Source organism: Ahaetulla prasina, chromosome 2 (genome assembly GCF_028640845.1).
Source record: "Ahaetulla prasina isolate Xishuangbanna chromosome 2, ASM2864084v1, whole genome shotgun sequence".
Lineage (NCBI taxonomy): Eukaryota > Metazoa > Chordata > Lepidosauria > Squamata > Colubridae > Ahaetulla > Ahaetulla prasina.
The window spans coordinates 231,394,373-231,407,864 of NC_080540.1; positions in this window are offsets into that span (position 1 = coordinate 231,394,373).

Genomic DNA, 13,492 nt, shown 5'->3' on the forward strand with positions numbered 1-13,492 from the left:
AGTGATTTCTCACTGCGCTTTTCTTGATATGGTTATGGACTATAGAGTTTGGAACGATAGGGGCTCCTGAGATTTTAGTGTTCATCTTCTGCTTGGTGCAGCTGAATTGAAGGGGGTGGGTGGGTGGGTGGATGGAATCTTCATCAGTCTGAAAAGGACTCTGGATGAGTTTACAGCATCTGAGAAAAATGATGAGCCAATTTGGAACAAAGGGATTTCTCCTGGTTTTAAAAAAGCTTTGCTATTTAACTATGAACTAAACCCAGTCTCTTCAAATAGGCATTATAACAGAGGCTTCTGTCCCAGTATTTTGGCAAAATTACTGGTGTGAAAGAGGAACACTAATTACAGTTAGGAAGATCCTGGAATCAAGATTGTGTTCCTCAGCTTTAGGTAAAAGGGTGTGGAGAAGAAAAAATGGCATTCTTTCCTTTTGATTTATTTTTGTCTTTTTAGTGAGTTTGGGAGTTTTTCAGCAACAAATAAGACAAATGTATTTAGGGCTAGAGCAGTAGAGGGTTCCACTTATCTGTGCTACCAGTTCAGAACTGTGAGCATGCACACGCGCAGAGCATCCATGATTATGTCCGGGCGGGTAGGTGGGGAGAGCCTCCCGCCGCCACTACCGATTCGCCCAAACCGGGATGAACCAGTAGAAACCCACCACTGGGCTAGAGATATCCTAGTTAGCAGTGGCCAATTGTAAGTAAGCTACTGTATCTTGAAGTTAGTTACTCCCTGGTTACTCTAGGAAAGTGTTTCCCAACTTTAGCAACTTTAATTTGGATGGACATCAACTCCACGGCTGGGAGAATTCTGGGAGTTGAAGTCCACTCATTTTAAAGCTGCTCAGATTGAGAAATATTGATAAACATTTTCTTTGGAAGATAGCACACTGATAAGGTGAGTTCACCTATTCTTACTAACTTTCTTTTCTGTGAGCTTTCTCAGAAAAGAAATGAAAATAAATTTTTATTATAATTCTCCAGGAAAACTCACCCCAAAGAACAGCTCAAATTAAACCAATGTCCATATTTAATTGGGTTTGTCTATGTGTGTGTGTGTGTAGATTAATAGAAATATATTTAATTTTCAAGGCTGATAGTAATACATTAACACTCTGAAGGTAAAACTACAGAACAGTAAATATATTTTATAAATGAATGAAATGTAAGTAGCTCATTCAGGGAAAAATAAGTTACTACTAAGATGGAAACTTCTTGAAAGCTTTCTACATCTTGCTTCTGAATTGAGTATTTTTTGTAAAAGTTACCCCCCTCTCCCAATTCCAGCCCACCCCCCCAGCCTGGAAGCCATTAGCTGCAGATCTAAAGGACAAGCCAAAGGAAACACTGAAAAGAATTTTTGAGAGCTACAACCCTCCAACCTTTTATACAGTATCCTAAAAGTTGTTCTCCAGCAGGATTCTGTTCTCCTGCTTTGATTAAGTTATACTTCTGGTACTAATAGGAAATGTCAAATCAGCACTTGGAGGAAAGTTATGCGCACTACTTTGGTGGAGGATTGATTGACCACAAAAATATCTGAGATCTTCCCATCATATTCATGACTAAAACTTTGTTCGTTTTATAACTTTTTAAATATTATGTGATGAAAACAGTCTATGTTCATTTTGCTTAAAACAGCCTTTCCAAACCTGGTTCTCTGCCGAATTGTTAAGTTTGTAACTTGCAGAATTTTCCATGCCAGCTATGCTTGGTATTTGGTTGGTTTCAACATTCCCAAAGGACAGCAGGATAATGAAGGCTTGGTTGAGACGTGAGTAATCCGTGTTAGTTTTTTGTAAGGAAGCAATAGAATATCAGAAGCATCCAAAGTAAGTAGAATGCAGTGGGAACCAGGAGAAGAGTGGGCACTAAAACAAGAAGAGATCATATTAAGAAATGGATGCTGAATGAATATACCTGAATGCACAAGTGAAACCAGTACTATGTGGAAGATATTTGGTCACATCATGTAGTGAAATGTAGTCTGGATTCCCAGAAGGAGGGGTGGGGCTGCATCTCAGAAGACCAAAAGATAGAGAAGTTTAGATAGTTTAGTTAGGAGGAAAAGAGTCAAAACAGCTCATCCCTAGAAGTTCTCAGGGTATATTTTTAATTAAGTAGCCGCTTGGCAAGATTTCTGTCTATAGGTGAGGCACAACAAAGGAAAGTGCATATTTCTTCATTTTGGGAAGAAGAAACTGTATATATTTCTTGGCTTGGGGAGATTGACATCAGGAGAAAAAATTATGAATTTGCAATTTGACTGAGTTGCAAAACACAATTACAAAGAAAGCACAAATGGCATAAAAGACAAGAGAAAAAAACCAAGAAAATTGTCCCTGGATAGCTTTAACGAGGTTCTCTAGGGAAAAGAAGTTAAGAGCAAAAGTGGTGAATGGATATGTTAGAAGCAAGGAAAGGTATGGAAAACTATAGTATAATGAATGCTGTTGGTTTAAACTCATTTACTCTGGTTTCTTCTCTTATGCCTTTAATTTACCTAATTTATATTTCTTACTCCTTTTCTTTCCTGTACTTTAATAATATTGTTTATCCTGAAACAAAATAGTACGGTGGGTATATACTTATATACGCATTATGAACTCAAGACATCATTTCTAGGCTGAATTTTAATCCAAAATTAGATCTTTAATTAAAAAGGAATTCTTCCAAATTTCAAAATTGCTCATACACAAAGATAGCTATATATTATGACCTGTGGTTAAAACAATAAACTTATTTATATCTGTATTTACACAAAAAATATTCACTGAGAAGGCTCCCAATAAACACACCATCCTCTCTATGTGGAGGTCCGTGAGGACATGTCAGAAAGGACAAAGCTAATGCATTGGTCCAACTACCCCTTTTCCTGCCCTTTATATATAGTTTTTAAGATAAATTAGATATTGTATTTTTCAGAGTATAAAGCGCACCTTTTCCCCCCAAAAGAGGGTGAAAAACTGGGTGTGTCTTATACTCCGAATATAGACCCGCCCAGCTTCTCAAACGGAGAAGGCTGAAAAAAGAATCAGAAAAAAAGCTTCAGAAAAGAAACCTCCAAACAGAGCTTCAGAAAAGAAGCCCCCAAACAGAGCTTCAGAGGCTTTTTTTCTGAAGCTGTTTCAGAAGTGTCAGAGGCAGAAAAAAAAAGCAAAAAAAAAGCGAGGCACAGAGCTTACAACCAAGGAACCTGTTGCTAAAATTCACCTCTGGAACAGCTGATTGGGGGTATTCTGGGAGATCCACCTGCCAATCAGTTTTTTTCTTATTTTCCTTCCCAAAAACTAAGGTGCGTCTTATACTCCGGTGTGTCTTATACTCCAAAAAATACGGTAAATTTTCCTAAGTTAACTTTGATTCATGTGTGTTTTCCTTGGAAACAAAACAAATGTGACTTGACGTTGCCTTCTTTTGCTATTTTTTCTTCTTTTTTTATCTTTTTAAGGAACAGTTCACAGTTGCTAGGTCTTCCCACTGAAGTAACACCCAGGTCTGACCTGTAACCTTTCAAGATCAGATACATCAGTTAAATATTATATCAATATAATAATTTCTGATATTTAATGATACTGAATTCATGTTCTTCTTTTCTGCAGATAGCACAATAATTTTGCAACTGCCTCCAAAATTAATCTGGTATGATTAGGCAAGAATTGTTTATAATACTCGTGGAATAGTTGGATACTTGATTGCCTGAGGCAATATTTTCAGGTCTAGAGTCTACATTTAAGGGAGTTTTCTTCAGTCTTTTTTCAACAAGCCCTTAAGTGTTGTCATGATTTTTAAAGTAGACCAGTAGTGACTTCTTTACAAGCCTTTTCATGAATTAAGAAAACTTGATTGGTTGTTGTTGCAAACATGATAGTTTCATGTCTTCAGGCTGTCAATGCTTTTCAAAATTCATGACCGTCTCTTTCTTGTGATAGCTTCTCATGCACTCTTTTCCTACTATCTACCTACATTTGAGAACCTAGGCAAAATGCAAGCAAATATTTTTGCTACCTTTGGAGAAATGAGTCTTGCAATTTCATCGGACGTTGATAAAGAGCTTTGTGAATGGAACAGTTGAGTGTTAGGAAAGAGGTTGTTAGTGGAAGCAAACAATGTGTGGCATAGAATTTGATCCATTTCAGAACAATCTTAGTGGTAGAAATGTCCACACTAAAATAGACTCAACCAGGATTGATTGCTATGACAATATAATGTACATCGAATCAAACTGGACCAGAATCCTGTTCTAGGCTTAATGATGGAACTGTGAACAAGACTTGTCATCTCAGTTCCCCATATGAAAGAGGATGTGTTAGCACTAAGCAAAACAATTCAAATTCAAAAAGGGTTGTTTCAACAAACCCAGAAACGTTTCATGTTCAAAACCAGCCTAACTCAGATGACGGAATGCTTCAAGAAGGTTTAGGAGTATGCATGTTGAGCTTGAGCTGTTTTAAATTCAAATGTTTTGCACAACTCTAATTTACAGATCCTGATTTCTAAACTGCTGGCCGATGTAATCCCTGAGGATAAAAGATGATTTGCTCTAATCAAGAATATTACCGATTCTGATCCTGAAAAAGTAATGTGTTTTATTCCCCTCCCTGGCAAACACCTAAACATCCACAAACACTCACACAGAATCTTGGAGAAATTCCCAGTGTGAGTTTCTTGTGCATGCAGCAGTTCTAAAGAATATAGGAGCGTCATTCTGCCTTTGATTGTACACATGACTGCAGCCTTCATTCCTTCACAGGCTTCAGTGAAATCCCAAAGGAAGCCATCATGGCGAAACACTTCCCGTTGGGCTTTTCAGATCAGGAGCCATGGCAGGCCCCGAATGAGGGAGACATGCGAAACAGAGAAAGCCAACAAGAATTGTAGCCACTGTCATCTCACAACAATAAAGAAGTTCAAAATACTTTCAAAAGCAACTCAAAAGCATCACCCGGAGAAGGGAGTGGAATCAGAATTCTCTTTTCACTGAGGATGAAAATGCTTGAGAAATTGGAAAGTTGTTTTTAGTGCATGTTTAAGAAGTTACTTTTTTTTATTAACATAAAAAGAAAGATGTATTAATCTCTCTCTTTGTGTCAGTGTACACACACACACACACACACACACACACACACACACACACACACAGACAGAGGGAGACAGAGAGAAAAACAGAGACAGAGAAAGAGACATCTATAACTGGCATAAGCATTACATTTTTTAAAAGACTCTTGTGCAAATCTAAGCAAAAAGATGATCCTACTTCCAACTCTCTTGTTGGTATTCCTGATGATAATGCTACTGTTGGAAGAATGCTGCCTACCGATTTTAAAACTAGAGTCTATTATGAAGCAGAACCATGCTGGTTATTGTGCTATATTGTGTTCTGTGTGATATAATACACTGGTTTGCTGACTAGGTTACCCTAGTTTTGAAATTCTGAGATATGGAAATACAAATTCCCAGTCACAATTTGTAATAAATACTCCACAGGAAATGCTGTTCCTGTGTTATATGGTGTTCAAATACTGCCACCAAAATATATTTTCCAACAGGAGTAGGAACTTGTTTCCTCCCAGCAGTGAGTTTTCCCAGCATTCCCCACACAATTGGACATGTGACCTGGAAACATTGGAAACCTGATATTACAAGTCTTAAAGTTGCCAAGGTTAGACACCTTGAATTAAATAGACTTCTATCCCTGTGGTCTTGAAACTGTGACTTTTATTGCAGACAAGTGGAAGGGGCATTATAACTGAGAAACCTTCCCAGTTGAACTTAATTAAAAGATTTATTAAGATAAACATTTATAAAAGAATAATCTTGCAAGTTACTTTTGCCTTTCTCTCAACCAATATTTGTCTGATGATGGGAAGGCACCGTGACTCTTTCCAAAGAAGAACATACGCCATGTAATATATTTCTCTGCCTTCAGCTCTTCCGGCTGCTTTGGGTTTTTCACAGACTTTTTCTGAAGTAACCTCAGATGTTGGAGTCTCTTGCCTATGTAGGGCTTAGCATGACTTTATGGCATGATTTCCCTCCTTCTTTTTCCAGCTGCCAATCTTGGTTCTTCTTCCAGCAGTGATTTCTCTCTTTTTTTATAGTAAGTATGTTAAAAATTGCAATTAAAAAGATAATAACCAATGCAAATGTAAACAATTAAAGCATAAAAAGAAAAAGTACAAAGTGCACAAAATATAAAAAAAAATACAGAAGAAAAAATAAGAATGTAATAAAGAAAAAAAGAAATATATAAAGAAATGACATCCCCTTTCATCACAATAAGTATAAACAATTTTAGTATCTGATCGCCTTCTCTTAAAATTCAACATATGATCTCTTCTATCCAAATTCTATCTCTTATCTATAAACAAAGCCTTAAAGTCTCATCATTCAGTTCTGCTCAGCAAATAACATATGTATTTTAACTTTATCAAATAAACCAACCTTATATTCTTTTACTTATAACAATCGTAAACCTTTGTCCATTCAAATAATGTCCTAGAACTTGATTTCTTTTCATTTCTTTTCTTTGTCTCTTCTCACAAAATTCTTCAAAGCTTTAATAAGACTCTTTCATAAATCCAGCATAGGAGAGTTATCCAGGTCACTCTCTTGGTTTATTTGTGTATATCCCTTTAATTATTAAGACTTCAGCCAATTTCGTTTTGTGTGCCCAGTGTAGCAATCTTTGCCATATTATTTTTGTAGTCTGTCATTTTTAATCTACTTTCACATCAGACTGAGTCTTGTCTAGTGAAACTTGTTCTTCTTCCATAACATTTTAAATACAGTGCATCTATAGAGGCAGACACTTTTCTGGGTCCATTTTTCAAAAATATTGTTCAGTATGTCCAGTGTTAAAATATTTTGTTCCAGTCTGCATTTGTAAGTCAAATTTAAATATTATTCTCATTTAATGTAATCTTTAGTTGCTTCTGGTTCCCTCTAGCACCCAACCTTCAAAGTCTCATTATTACATTTTTAAGGCATTTTTCTATGGGAAGGATTCTTTATAATTAATTCCAAAAACTTATTTGAAATCCATCTAGACCTTTAGCTCCAGAATCAAAGTTCTAACCACTCATTTGCTATTTATTCCAAAACAGTTTTTTTAAAAGTTCTTAACCTTCTATTTAAAATGTCTTTTGCTATGGATTGAAGGAAACTCACTCAGTGATGTAAAATTTGTCAATCCAAAGTTCTTTAGAGCTGGAAAAAAAAAAGTTAACAAGCAATATCCAAAAGTGATTAGAAAAACCAGTTGAGCCCCAGTCCTTTCTGAAAGTGCCAACTGTGGTTTCAGCAAGATGGCTGTTCTTTTATCAACCATAGATTTAAATGCTCTGTAGACCAGGGGTCTCCAACGTTGGCAACTTTAAGACTTGTGGACTTCAACTCCCAGCAAAGCTGGCTGAGTAATTCTGGGAGTTGAAGTCTACAAGTCTTAAAGTTGCCAAGGTTGGAGACCCCTGCTGTTGACCATTATCTTGTGGTCTCTTTGTGAGGAACAACCATCGGGAGCACTTGTGGGCAATCTCAAGTCCTCTCCTTGTCCAGAGAGGAATTACAAAGTGCTGTCTGTTTGCTCTTCAGTCTGCTCTTATTTTCCACTTTAACAGAGCCATTTGCTGTTTGCCATTTCATCCCTGGAAATGCTAGGGATTCCAAGCAATGATTTCTCTTAGTCCCCTAAACCTGTTCTTCTCTGAGCTCTGCTCTCTTGGGTTATTAATCACCAGTTTTGTGGTATACAGCATAATGTTTAACCGATTGTATTCCCCAAAGAAAGCAGGGAGAGCAAACATATCCTCTGTGACCATTTCAAGAGGTAATTGAAACAAACCAGATACCACACTAACACCTGTTACAGCACTCTTTTGTTTTTATAGAACAGATAGAAAAAAACCCCAAATATAAAGGATTACTTAGCATAAATGTAATATTGATGCTTCCTGCTCATGTTATGTTGTGGCTAAAGACTTTATTGATGTGCTGTGTGCTCATAAAAGCACGTGCAAAACACTCTGGCAAAAAGAGGAAGCTGGATCTCTGATGCTGCTGGCTGCCTTGCAATCATATTCATATTGTTGCTCAGCTCTCAGGACTCAGGGGAAAAAATACCTTATTTCTTTTTGACTATTTGGGGCAGTATGTATTGTTGCAAATACTTTGGTACCCAAGTATATGTTAGGTATCAATAGCTGTCAGCACTTTTCTAGAATTATGCTATTTGATCAAGAATAGAATAGAAATTTTTATTGGCCAAGTGTGATTGGACACACAAGGAATTTGTCTTGGTGTGTATTTCAAAGAAGGAAAACTAGTCTTATATTTTGGGACTCAAAGGCATTTGAAGCACTCATTTTGCCCCCTAAATCAATTTTTTTCCTGTGTCTAACTTTTAGGTGGACAAATGTAGCACACAAACTGTGAACTGCCCACTTCTTTGTTATTTCCCACTATCCCATCAGCACCTTGATTCTACACTGTGTGCTGGAAAATCGGGAAAAAAGAGGTCTTGGTTTAAAGGAATTGAGTTCTGATTTCTCCTCTTCCTCTTTTTGAGTCTGATGTCACACTGTCGCCTGTTTGCATTTAGCTTGGCCTAATGCATGAACTCGCCCCCATTATAGTTTAGCATTGGTATGAACCAGTCAGCTGTGTTTTTTAAAACTTGTATTAGTGTTTAGTATAAACTCATCTTTTCTGTGCTGATGGAACAGGGTTACATGATACCCAGAGAAACCCTAGATCAGGGGTAGTCAACCTTTTTATACCTACCGCCCATTTTTGTATCTCTGTTAGTAGTAAAATTTTCTAACCACCCACTGGTTCCACAGATTGGGTTTGGGGTGGGGGCACCGGCTACCAGCTCTGCTTGTCTGTTACAGCTGGATAGTGTGGGGGGAGATGCGTGAGCTATTCTGGGACAAGGCTCTTTTGTTTGCAGTCGCACTATAGCACCATTTAGTTTCACTTACGTAATGCGAACTAAACTTATGCGCGGGTCATACAAATAGTATATTTTCACAAATTTAAATTGTCACAGGGAATTTTATGAAAACATAATGAAAATGTTTTTAAAAAAAGCTATGAAGTTTTTTTAAAAAGTCACTTAAATTTTAAAAAAAGGAAAGTGCTCCAGTATCGGACAAAACCCCTACCGCCCACCATGAAAGCTGGAACGCCCACTAGTGGGCAGTAGGGATCCGGTTGACTACCATTGCCCTAGACTGAAATTGTGATGAGAGCGACCAAATGCATCGAAATGGATTGTTGATGGCATGCTAGAGATGCCTATTGGAGAACAAGACATTTCATTTCAAAGATGCTTCTTTTTGCTGATATTAACCTTGATAATTATGATCTATCTCAGTGGCTCTCAACTTTTTCTTCACCACAGACCCCCTTAAAATACATTTTTCCACAATGAAAAAACCAAAGAAATTTAATGTTCTTATCAAGGGGTGTCACACTCGATTTCATTGAGGACTGCATCAGGGCTGTGTTTGACCTCGGTGGGCCGGAGTGGGCATGGCCAGGATTGGCATGGCCAGCTCGACGTCACTCGTGTCGGGGGCACTTGCAACCTTCCCAAGCTCCGTTTTAGATTGCAATGGTTTCCTGTAACCCTCCATCTGCAGCCTTCCAAAGCTTGGTTGTCTCTGGCAGGGGCAATGCAGGCTGGTCCTTCGCTGTTTCCAGGGCAGCCCTGTGGGCCAGATCTAAGTACCCCGGGGGCCGCATCCATCCTCCAGGCCTTGAGTTTGACACCCATGTTCTTACCAAATTATGCTTTCCAGAACACAGATTCACCGTAATTTGGGATAGTTTCCCCATCACTAACTTTATTCATTTCAAAACCCACATTTAATAGCATGTAACCTCAGGGTAAGTGTAGAAAAATAATCCAAAGTTGTCCATTATTTTTTTTTGCACACTGTACTGAAACAAACCTTTTAATGATTTTCCCTCACCCCCCCAATTTGTATTCTCAAACCCATTTTAACAGGGTTTCCCAAAGACCATGGATTTTCTTAGAGCAACATTATGTCAGTTTTGTGCCTCCTTAAAATCTTGGCTTCAACCTCCGAATACTTTCAAAAGCTGTCACCAAATTAGGGGCAGAGAGTGTGGTGGGAAAATGAGGAGAGAAATTGTAATAGACTTGGTTGAAAAGTCATCGTATTAAAAACTATTGACTTTTAGGTAAATGTAAATAAAATACTGAGCCACCCATTCATTAATTTCGGGAGTGCCTTGCTCGGGGAGCCATCAAAGGCATGAAGCCCAGAAAATTTGTGTGCTTTCTCCATGAAGGAAACTGTGAACGCAGCGTGAGGTTTGATAAAGATTTCTTTGCTAGAGTGTCTATTGCTGAGAAGGGTAAGCAGCTCTTAAAAGCCGCTTGCTTCTCCATGGAACCGCCTGATCAAAAAAGAAAATGTCCAAAAGAGAATGTAATGCTCCCAATAGACAGTAAGATGCCATGGGCCACAAATCACTTGCTATTACCTCAAACTATACAAAGACACTGGAGAAGGTTTCCAATTTATTATTACAGATCAGAAAAAGACTTCGGATGAAAAGTGGTACCTTCCTGCCCAACCTAAAGAATAGAAAGGCTGAGAATTCACAGAAAATTCCAAGGTGGTACAGAGAAATAAAATACAAGAGACTGAAGCACAAGCACAGTAAAAAAAGAGAAGTTAACCCTACCACAGATTCTTGGCTAGAGTGTTATTTTTACTTACTTATTATTAAATTTATTTCCTGCCCCTCTCAAGGTTCAAGGTGACTCTGAGTAGCTTACAAGGTGATAAAATATACAAATATCAAAACGATAATAAATATAAAACAGGTTAAAATTACCAAATAAATAAATAAAATTCAAACAAAGAACCTGGGTTTGGAGGGGAGAGGTGGGGATACCTTCTCTGTTAGTGCACCAGCCACCTCCAGCAAACAGTTTTGTCCTTCAGTTTTCCAAGCCATCATAGACAAGTTTAAGGCATTTCCTGTATGCTAAAAGAGAGGGAGTGGTTCTCACCTCTTGTGGCAAGAGGTTCCAAAGGGTGGGACTATGGCAAAAAAGGCTCTACTCCTAGATCCCAAAATTCCTTGGCTGATGGGATCTATCTACACGAGGTGCCTTTGCCAGCATGGGTGGGGCAGGCCAATTCCATTGGGGAAAAATGGCTCTGCAGCTTTCCTGCACCTATGCCATAGAGCAGGGATCTCCAACCTTGGCAATTTTAAGACTTCAACTCCCATGCTAGCTGAGGAATTGTGGGAGTTGAAGTCCACAAGTCTTAAAGTTGCGAAGGTTGGAGATCCCTGGCCTAGAGGTGATAACACTTTGAATTGTACTTGAAAGCAGATGGACAGCCAGTGCAGCTCATGTAATACTGATATTACATGTGCCAACACTGCTTTGTTCTGAAATAATCTATTTCTACAAGAATAACATTTTTTTTTATAAAACTGATTTTTTTTCTTGGCTTTGATAGCTTGGATTTCCCCATTTCCAAACATTTGTCAAAGACTAGTTGAACATTCCAGCTTTGGTCCAGCTACTCCCGCCCTTGCATTAGAAAAGACCAATCTAATCCTCCTCCCCCAGGAGTGGTATTGGTGGTCGATGCTGAGGAAATCTTTCTGTATATGTGACAACATTGTGACAATGTTGATTGGAAATTCAGAGTTGCAGCCTGCACACTTGTAACACATCTAAAGAGACTTCAAAAGCCACCATCACAGTTAAGTCAAAAAGAGAGAGAGAGAGAGAGAGAGGAGCTAAGGCCAAAATGTCACCCAACTTCTGTGAAAAAGGACCTGGTTTTTATTGATTTCTGGAGTTGAGGGAGAAGTATGTCACTGAATGTTTTAGTAGAGGCATGAGGGAATTTACTGCAGATTTTTTTTAACCTTATATGTTATTTATTTCTTTACTTAATAAATGCATGTGGCCAAACATCACATACATATGTTTCTGAACAGCTACTGTTCACAAAATTAAGATAAATATCCAAATTAAAATGACATCATCAGCAGTATTAAACAGCTGCTGAGACCATTTCCAATATTCCAATCTAAGTAACCTTGAAACAAGCTCCACCATTTCGGCAGGGCACAGGATATATTAAAAAAAAAAGCCAAGGTTTGAATAAGTTGCAAAAGGCCAGCAGTGTTGGGACAAGCCTCCTGATAACAAGGACAGAATTCCTAAACATGGGCACATGGCAAAAAAACCATGGGTTTTTTCTTTCTTTCTTTCATGGGCTCTTCCCAATAGGTCACTCTAGGAAATAAAATATGGCAGAAATCTCTCCTGGAAACCATAAAGAAAACTTACATAACATGAAGCTGAAACCCCATAGAATTCACAGTGAACCATTAAGTCCTTCCAGAATGCTTCCAGATTTACAATAGTTAAGCTGTTAGGTCCCCTGGACAAAGTGTCACTTCTCTATTGCTCATGGTGAGCAAGTTCTCATTCTCCCAGAACCCTCTACCCTGTTTCCCCCAAATAAGACATCCCCTGATAATAAGCCCAATTGGGCTTTTGAGTGCATGGCAATAAGGCCAAGAGCTTATTTCAGGGTTCAAAAAAATATAAGACAGGGTGAGAGAAACATATAGAGTGATAAATAGAGAGGGGGAGAGGGAGAGATAAAGAGATACAGAGGGAGAGAGACACAGAGAGGGGAGAGAGGGGGAGATAGGGAAAGGGGGAGAGAGACATTGATAATGGTTTTGTGGCTGGGTAGGCATGGCTTCATGGTCATGTGACTGGCTGGGAGTGAGTGATATCGAGTTGGCCACGCCCACCCAGGTTTTGTGTCTCCCAGTGTGTTTTTTTCCTGTAGGAAACTGGTCCAAGTGGCTCTTTGAGTGTTTAATATACGTCCATACTCAAATCGTCATAACAATAGTATCCCCATCTACAACTTCAAAAAAGCCAACTACGACCTTATAAACAATGATCTTTCATTTCTGGACTGGCAAAATCTGTTTGCAAACTGCATAACTGCTGAAGACCACTATAGAGTTTTCCTACTTGAAATCAATAGAGTCATTAAACTATATGTACCACAAATGACTACCATGACCAAAAATACAAACAAACTACCCATATCAATAAAAAAGCTTCAATCAAAAAAAAATCCCTCTGGAAAAGAAACAAAAAAGGCTATGTTACAAATTTCAAAAACCGCTACAGAAACATATGCAACCAAATAAAAACTGAATGCACAAATTACCACACCAAGCAAGAAGAGAACCTTCTACGCACAAATTCCAATCGTGCCTTTTATAATTTTGTCAACAATAAACTTAAAGACTCAAGATCCATCCCACCACTAAAAGATTCTAACAACAAAGAATGCAATGATGAAACAGTCAAAGCAAACCTCTTCAACATTTTCTTTGGCTCAGTTTTTGTTAACTCCAATAACACATATCCGACATTCCACAAACGAAACAGC